The sequence below is a fragment of the Euphorbia lathyris genome, chromosome 3 (assembly GCF_963576675.1).
Source record: "Euphorbia lathyris chromosome 3, ddEupLath1.1, whole genome shotgun sequence".
Classification (NCBI taxonomy): domain Eukaryota; kingdom Viridiplantae; phylum Streptophyta; class Magnoliopsida; order Malpighiales; family Euphorbiaceae; genus Euphorbia; species Euphorbia lathyris.
Genome location: NC_088912.1, coordinates 89,450,278 through 89,460,328, shown reverse-complemented (window position 1 = coordinate 89,460,328; position 10,051 = coordinate 89,450,278).

Genomic DNA, 10,051 nt, shown 5'->3' with positions numbered 1-10,051 from the left:
ATGAATAAATTGTTTATTTAGTCATTTGTTTAATCAGATATATATCATTAAAATGTAACTATATATAAATGCACAAATCTTCATAAAGAAAGTAATCCTAAGTTTGTTTAAGTAATTATAAAGTGTTCATACAAGCATGAAGTGAGACTGTACTTTATAATAAGATCAATAAACTTAAAATCAACCCAAGTCAAGTGATATGTTATAGGGGTTGGCATATCACTATTGAGACTTGCATGTAACAATGTTTTCTGTCGAAACAGAAAGCTGATCTCACAAGCTTTAGATATTTAGATATCTAGAGAGTTACATGGATCCGGTGAAGGAGTTCATCAGGATTGGGACCCGACTTGAGATAACAGTATCGATTAATCTATCTAAATGTGTCAATTGTTCATCTCATTGGTAATAGTAGGTATAACTAATCCTCAGACTCAAAGATTCGTTAATTAGTGATTCTGGATTATGGAGTGTGATACTTTGATTCTGTGCGAGCACGGTCCACTACAGGTGAGAGCCTGGGGTGTGTGAGAGCAGGGTTGGGTATCACATAAAGTAATTGCAGAATAGTTAATGTCAGATTGAGCATTCATCACTCCTGATAAATGGGAGATATATCCAAATGGCCGCTTGTGGTGAATTAACTGAAATCCTTGCATGGTGATAGAGTTAAGAGTAGAAATAGATATTTCACTTAACTTATCTTTCAGAGTGAATTCAACCTGTACAAGTAAAATAGACTCTTCGTTATATGTAACACGTTCCATGGTTATAAGGAATTGGCCAACATGATATAGTTGATGAAGGATCGTATTATACTGTACCTAATGCAGAAAGGTTAACATCAGTTATCAACCTGACTTCTTAATTGCTCTGGGGGAATATCATAGGTTCTGCTAGTAACAGCTCGCGACGGTATTCAAGATGAATTAATTTCAAAAGATATATACGGCTAGTGGCAATAAAGGACCTAATAGGTCGCATATGGGACTTGGAACCAGATGATGAAAATGTAATTAGTGAGACACTATATATGGGAGGAAATTTGTAGATTAATTAGGGGTAAATTAATTTGATTAATAATTATAAATTACATTATAATTGTGAATTAAATTAAATGATTATCTGATAATATTAATTAGAGATTTTAATGTGATTGAAACTCTAATTAATTATCCCTAACAATAATATACCCTTCCTCGCTAACCAATCTTTAATCAAAAAAAATCCCTAACAATAATTAATTAAATAACTAATTGGATTAGTGATATTATCTAAATATAATTAGTTATTATTTAGATAATAATAAGTATTTATTTAATTATCTAATTAGTAATTCTATTCCGAATAAAATTCTAATTAATTAATTAACTAATACAACTAGGGTTAGGGTTTTGAGAAGTCTATAAATACACTCCCTACACCCCAAATTTCGACACACACAAGATAAAAGGCGGAGGAACCGTTCTGTCTTCGTTTCGACTAATTTACATTATTAAGGTTGATTACTCTCTCTTTGATCTCGTATCGATTTCTGTTAGAGGCAATCATTGCGAGTGCTATTATTAAGGTTGATTACTGATTAGTTATTGTTTTCTGTGTTGAACAAAAACGTTCGTTGCTCACGGATTGAATATAAGAAGTTGTGGGCACTTCGTTTGCAACTGTAGATAGTTCTTCACAAAAGGTATTTCATTCTATCCCTCTTTAATGAAATAACAATTAACAGATCTTGGAAAAAGGGAAATAGATAAAATTTTATTATTCCGTTATGTCTAGACTTGTCTATTTTCCTACACTTATCTTTAGGATATTTATCAGTAAATCATAGAGATAATATCAGCATTTATCTTCAAGATAATTATAGCTTATATCAAATCGAGTTATATTTGTATTTCTAGTCTAAGTAATATATTAGGATTATACTTACTGTGATATATATATACTTGTGATTAATAGAAACCCTAATTAAGGGAATTGTTTCATTCAAACTCTCTCTCTCTCTCTTTCTCTCTCTAGCCGAACTCTCTCTCTCTCTCTCTCTTTCTCACACTATTCCGCAATAACAACAACAATATATATATATATATATATATATATATATATATATATATGTGTGTGTGTGTGTGTGTGTGTGTGTGTGTGTGTGTGTGTGTGTGTTTATTAATATGTTGTAATAGAATAATAAAATGAAAGTTAAGTATTTGGTTATCATTTGATTTGTACTTGATTTATATATGTGGTGATTTCAGATGTGGAGTTTCACATGTTCTCTGTATAGTTGAATTTACTGATATAAGGTTTTGTTTCTTTTGAAATCGTGTTGCTCATGTATTTACGTATTGAGGTAATTAGGTATGAAATTATACAATGGTAGAATGAGAATGCATATGAGATCAGAATATTATGAAATATAAAATTGTGTTGGATTATGTTTGAGTTAGAACAAAACATAAATATCTAGCTTAGGTGGGTATATTCATTGGTCTGGAGGTTTGATAAATGATGACATGCACTTGTCTCGTTAGTGAGGCGATATGGTGTTATTGTAGTAAAATAGGCAAACACAGGCACGTTAGAAATATAATTTTCTTTTACCTATTTCCCTAAAACCAAGTTCCGTTAAGCGTTATTTCATATAAAGATGGATAGAGTGAAATACCTTTATTGACGATCTATCTACAGTTGCAAACGAAGTGCCCATAACTCTTAATCCCGAGTTTCACGAGCACAAACAAAAACAACAAGTAAAACGATTAGAACACAACCGATGAATAGGAATCAAGAAAGATTGTCTCTAATAAATCAACACAAGATCAAGGATAGAGAAAACGGAGATAGGAATTAATCGAATGGAGATGAGCGGAATATTTTCTTCCTCTTTAGTGTGTTGGCCGAAATCCATAGTGTGGGGGGAGGGTATATTTATAGTCTCTTAATTCTAATCCCTAGTTAGATTGAATTAAAACACGTAATTAGAATCATATTCCAAATAGTACTCCTAATTAGATAATATGAATATTATCTATAATTATATCTAATATAATATAAATAACATTTATATTATTTATTTGTGATAGGATAATATTATTCAATTTTAAATCATCTAACTTATTTTATCCTACAACTAATTTAACCATAATTATCTAAATTAATTAATTAAACAAAATTAATATACACATTATGCATATATATTTCGACCCCCCCCCCCTTCCGTTTTCTCTCTCTCCATTCAACAATTGCTATCTTGCCCTCTTTTGGTTCTAAGTCTCATGTGTGACCCATTAGGTTCTTATTGCTACTAGCCGTATAAATTTGTTGAATTAATTTCTAAAATTACATTCAACCTATTGTATATCGGAATGAGTGCGCGAACTGTGAATAGCAGAACCATAAACATTCCCTTAGAGCTATAAGAAGACATGTTGATTCCGTCGTTGACCTTTCTGCATTAGGTCCAGTATAATTCGATCCTTCACCAGTTATATCCTTGAACGAATCTGGTGATTATGAATAGTGTCAAGTCACATATAACGCGACGTTCATTTTACTTGTTCAGGTAGAGTTAACTCCGAATAGATAGATTAAGTGAAATCTTCATTTCGACTCTTAACCTATCACCTTGCAAGGATTTAGAGTTAAGTCTCCATAAGTGATCATGGATATATCTCCCATTTATCAGGAGTGATGAATGCTCAATCTAATATTAACTATCCCACAATTACTTTGTGTGATACCCAACGCCTTCCTGCACACACCCCATGATCATTCATGATATGGATCGTGTTTGAACAGAGTCAAAACATCACACTCCATAATCCAGAATCACTAATTAATATTTATTTGAGTCTGAGGATTACTTATACCTACTAATACTAATGTGATAAACAGGTAACATAGGATGAATCCATCCATCCTGTTATCTCAAGTTGAGTCCCTAATCATAATAAACTCATTCACCGGATCTATATAACTGTCTAGATATCTCCATATCTAAAGCTTGTGAGATCAGCTCTCTGTTCATAACAGAAGACATTATTATATGCAAGTCTCAACAATATTATGTTAATCTCATAAACACATTACTTGACTTGTGGTGGTTTTAAGTTTATTAGTTTATTATAAGGTTTGGTCTCACTTCATGCTTGTATGAACACTTTATAATCACTTTAAGCAAACTTCGGGATTTTCTTTTATTTGACTTAATTCGTGCTAAAAGATGAATGCCTTTAAATAGTTAAGCATATTATATCTTATTAAAACAAATGATATAAAAAACAATTCATTTAAACATTTATATCCTAAAATAGTTGTCTATAGGACATAAAACCCCAACAGTTATTTTGATGTAATTGAACTTAACTGTGTCCTGAAACTAGGGGCGATAGTAGTACCGTATTATTGATATAACATTATAAGGTTAAAAAGGTACATGTCCTGAAACTTGAGGCGATAGCGTACACCTATGTTGGAATATTGTTAACCATGAGACCATTGAGTATATTTCACTTAGGTCTAGATGGCCCCTTAAAAATGAAGATAAATAATTATAATGTTGTTGTTTGAAGTAAATGGAGTCATATATGAGATGATATGTTTATATTTTATTCTTGATTGATTGATTGTTTGATTAAGTAAATGTAAGATGCATTAAATTATATATATATATATATTAAGGAAAATAAACAAGGCTAGGCGCAATAGAATAATAACATTTTATCTAATTTATCTATTTACCTTTTCCAAGATCTGTTAATTTTTATTTCATACAAAGAGGGATAGAATAAAATACATTTTTTGACGAACTATCTACAGTTGCAAATGAAGTGTCCACAACTCTTAATCCGTGAGTCACGAACAATGATCAACACAGAAAAGAAAGACTGTTAGTAATCAACCAATTAATAGCAATCACAATGATTGCCTCTAAAGGAATCTACACGAGATCAAAGAGAGAGTAAGAAAGATAGTAATTTAGCCGGGATGATTTTAGAACAGTTCCTTAGCCCCTTGCTTTTGTGTTGGCCGAAATTCTATAGGGAGAGGGTCTATTTATAGACTTCTCAAAACCTAACCCTAGTTGTATTATTTAATTAATCAATTAGAATTCAATTCGGAATATAATTACTAATTAGATAATTAAATTAACACTTATTTATTATCTAAATAATAACTAATTATATTTCGACAATAACACTAATCTAATTAGTTATTTAATTTATATTAGAGATAATTAATTAGAGTTATAATCACATTAAAATCTCTAATTAATATTATCAGATAATCCTATAATTTAATTTACAATTATAATCTAATTATAATTATTAATCAAATTAATTTATCCCTAATAATACTCTAAATTTCGGCCCATGCATTATTGTCCCACTAATTACAGTTTCATTCTATGGTTCCAAGTCCCATGTGCGATCCATTAGGTCCTTATTGCTACTAGCCGTATATAGCCTTTGAAATTAATTCATCCTGATTAATTTCAACATGTATATAACTGAATGTCTTCGCGAGCTGTTACTGGCATAACCTAAGACATTCCCCCAGTACAAATAAGAAGTTAGGTTGAATACTGACGTTAACCTTTCCGCATTAGGTGCAGTATAATTCGATCCTTCATCAACTATATCTTGTGGTCAATTCCTTATAACCATGGAATGTGTCAAGGTTACATATAATGAAGAGTCCGTTTTTACTTATCTAGGTTGAATTTACTCTGAAAGATAAGTTAAGTGAAATTTTCATTTCTACTCTTAACTCTATCACCTTGCAAGGATTTCAGTCAATTCACCATAAGCGGCCATATGGATATATCTCCCATTTATCAGGAGTGATGAATGCTCAATCTAATATTAACTATTCTGTAATTACTTTATGTGATACTCAACCCTGCTCTCACACACCCCATGGCCTCCCCTGTAGTGGATAGTGCTCGCACAGAATCAAAGCATCACACTCCATAATCCAAAATTACTAATTAATGCATGTTTGAGTCTGATGATTCGTTATACCTACTAATACCAATGAAATGAACAGTTGACACTCGGATAAATCTATCCATGCTGTTATCTTAAGTCGGGTCCAAATCCTAATGAACTCCTTCACCGGATCAATGTAACTGTCTAGATATCTTTATATCTAAAGCTTATGAGATCAGCTATCTATCTCGATAGAAAACACTGTTACATGCAAGTCTTAACAGTAATATGCCAACCTCTATAACACATTACTTGAGTTGGATTGATTTTAAGTTCCTTGGTCTTTTATAAAATATAGTCACTTCATGCTTGTATGAACACTTTATAACTACTTAAATAAACTTGGGATTACTTTCTTTTATAATATTAATGCCTTTTATATATAGTTTTAGTTATGCTATATCTGATTAAAACAAATAATTAAATAAACAATTTATTCATTAATATTTATATCCTAAAATAATTATCTATAGGACATAAACCCCAACAATATATATATATATATATATATATATAGGGGTGAGATCCAGCGTGACAAGGGCTTAAGTTGTGACAATGAGCTTATTGTGTGACATAACAAAACTACGTAGTTTTGATGATAATTAAAAAGGGTAAGGTGACAAATTGGTAAATAAAATGAAAGAGATGATAGAGAAAATTGTTTTATTTCTTTTCTTTAAAATACATTTTTCCGACATCTCTAACATCGTTTTTCGAAAAATTTTATACTATTAGACTCGTCTAAATTAGACGGTCATTTTAAGATCCCTGAAGCTCAAGTAAAAAAATTTCCGGTGCACGGAATCCGGGTGGGCGTTTTCCGGCAAGAAAAAAGTACCCAGAAAATTCTCAAAAAATTCCAGAAAATGTAAAACATTATTATAAGAAACTTTAATTCTTGGGTCGAAACAGGATTTCTTACGGTTTAGTCCCAATAAAACGTTTTACTTAATTTTATCCATTTTACATGCTTCAACAATTTGTTGGGACTATACCGTAAGAAATCCCGCTTCGACCCAAGAATTAAAGTTTCTTAGAATAATGTTTTACATTTTCTGAAATTTTTTGAGAATTTTTTGGGCACTTTGTTTCTCGCCAAAAAACGCCCACCCAGATTCCGTTCACCGGAATTTTTTTTACTTGAGCTTCAGGGATCTTAAAATGACCGTCTAATTTAGACGAGTCTAATAGTATAAAATTTTTCGAAAAACAAGGTTAGAAATGTCGGGAAAATGTATTTTAAAAAAAGGAAATAAAACATTTTTCTGTTAGAACAATGCAAGTATTATGTTGGAACAAATGGTACACTGATTTGGAACAAATGGTACACTGATTTGCAACAGTGTAAGTAGGACAAAAAATGTGCCTAGAAAATTATCAAAAAATTCGAAAACATGTAAAACATCATTTTAAGAAACTTTAATTTTTGGCTCAAAGCGAAATTCCTTACAGTTTTGACCCAATAAATTGTTGAAGTTTGTAAAATGGATAAAATTAAGGAACAAATTTTATTGGGACTAAACCGTAAGAAATCCCGCTTCGACCCAAGAATTAAAGTTTCTTAGAATAATGTTTTACATTTTTTGAAAATTTTTTAGAATTTTCTGGGCACTTTTTTTCTTGCCAGAAAACGCCCACTCGGATTCCGTTCACCGGAATTTTTTTTACTTGAGCTTCAGGGATCTTAAAATGACTGTCTAATTTAGACGAGTCTAATAGCATAAAATTTTTCGAAAAACGAGGTTAGAAATGTCAGAAAAATGTATTTTAAGGAAAAGAAATAAAACAATTTTCTGTTGGAACAATATAAGTATTATGTTGGAACAAATGGTACATTGATTTGGAACAACGTAAGTAGGACGAAAAACGTGTCCAGAAAATTATCAAAAAATTTCAAAACATGTAAAACATTATTTTAAGAAACTTTAATTCTTGGCTCAAAGCGAGATTCCTTACAGTTTTTACCCAACAAATTGTTGAAGCATGTAAAATGGATAAAATTAAGGAAAAAGTTTTATTGGGACTAAACCGTAAGAAATCTCGTTTCGACCCAAGAATTAAAGTTTCTTAGAATAATATTTTACATGTTCTGCAATTTTTTGAGAATTTTCTGGACACTTTCTTGCTTGCCAAAAAACGCCCACCCGGATTCCGTTCACCGGAATTTTTTTTACTTGAGCTTCATGGATCTTAAAATGACCGTTTAATTAAGACGAGTCCAACGGTATAAAATTTTTTGAAAAACGAGGTTGGAAAAGTCGGGAAAATGCATTTTAAGGAAAAAAAATAAAACAATTTTCTCTTTCTTTTTATTTACAAATTTGCCACCGCCTTTTGGTTAATTACAAAATTGGTCTTTGTCACACAATAAGGCTTGTCACACCATAAGAGATGTGTCACATCATTAGTCATTTCCCATGTTTTTTCTTTACCAAATTAGTCTGGATTAGATTTTGGAGAGTTTTGTGTTTTTTGTGTTTTTGAGAGGATTTGAAAATTTGAAAAGATGAGTGGATTTGTTGAAAGGGTAATTTCGTCTTTTCATGGGGCTAGGGGTGGGAAATGGTGGTTAGGTTTAGTAATTCACATATATAATTGTGCTTATTGAGTTGGCAGCTCACCCCTTACCACATAGAAATTTTTAGGCTAGGTTCAGAGGAGTTATAGTTGCTAGTTTTTCTGAGTAGCATTCTTCATTCAGGTTGGTCAGCACAAACGTCTCATTCCCATTAGCAAATTTTATGGATATTCAATAGGTTTTAATATATTGTTGAACTGGATTATTTTATTTAGATTAAGTTAATTTTTATTGATCGATTAAATTGTTTTATTGGTTATTTAGCCTTTTGACTATGAGTTTTTGATAAGGAATATTGAATAAGGAGAATTTATTTGGTAATGATGATGTTTTTGTGTAATTAAGATCATTCCTTGGGTTTCTTTATATTTTCAATGTGTGATCCGGAATGGGGGTTACATTTAATGGTATCAGAGCACCAGTTTTACGGTTCTTAGTCACTATTAGAAGTAGTATGACATTCTTAGAATTTAGAACATGACATAAACATGTATGTATTTATAGAGTATTTAATATTCTTGTTTTCACATTTCAAAATAATATCATCTAATTGGAATGATAGTGATGCATTAGTACAGAAATGTTCACTTGTGTCGCACCTCTTGTATCGCGCTTGAAGAGAAAACGACACAACAGAGTAACTAGTGTCGCGCGTTCTGTAAATGCGACACAACTAATGTTTTAAGTTTTATATTATTATTGAGTGGGTCTCATTTAATTTTTTTTATTATTATTATTATTATTATTTTCAAAATAATATCATATAATGGGAATGATAATGATGGCCAAATATTTATTAGTATACAACTATTGTTTTCAAGTTTTATATTATTATTATTATTATTATTGAGGTGCAGGCTATCATTACTTCCTTTGTAAACAAAGTATACTTACTTTGTAATTTACATCGTAGATCTGAAATCTGAGTTATGCTAATTTTGACTTGCTACTTATTATCCCAGTTCCCTCTTTCTCTCTCTCCTTCTCCCTCATTCCTCCACGTCTTCTCAACGTCTTGCTCCATTCTTCTCAATTAAGAATTAACAAAATTGGGTCGTGAACAATGTTAATCCCAATCCACTAGAAAAGTCTCTACCTTTCGCCTCTAGAAACCCCCTGATGCCCTTCATCTTCCGCATGGAAACAGGAAGGAAAAATTCTGACCATTTTTCACACAAGACGATCTGATTATCTGATTATTAACCACTTCTCGACAGGCATCTCCTCTAAACGTCAACCATCACACCAGCAGGCTAATGATTTTGCACAAATGGAAGCAGGGTGTCTGTTGTTAAATTGATTTGTAAAAATGGAATGAGAGATGTTTGTTGTAGGTTGAAGATGAAGTTGGAAGTTCACTGTGTATTTGTAATAAAAACAAAACCCAACATGTGTAGTTTATTTTTGTCAAAGTCAATAATAATATTCTAGAAAAAGGTAAATTACACCTATAGCCACTTAACTTTTTTTAATAATATGGTTACTG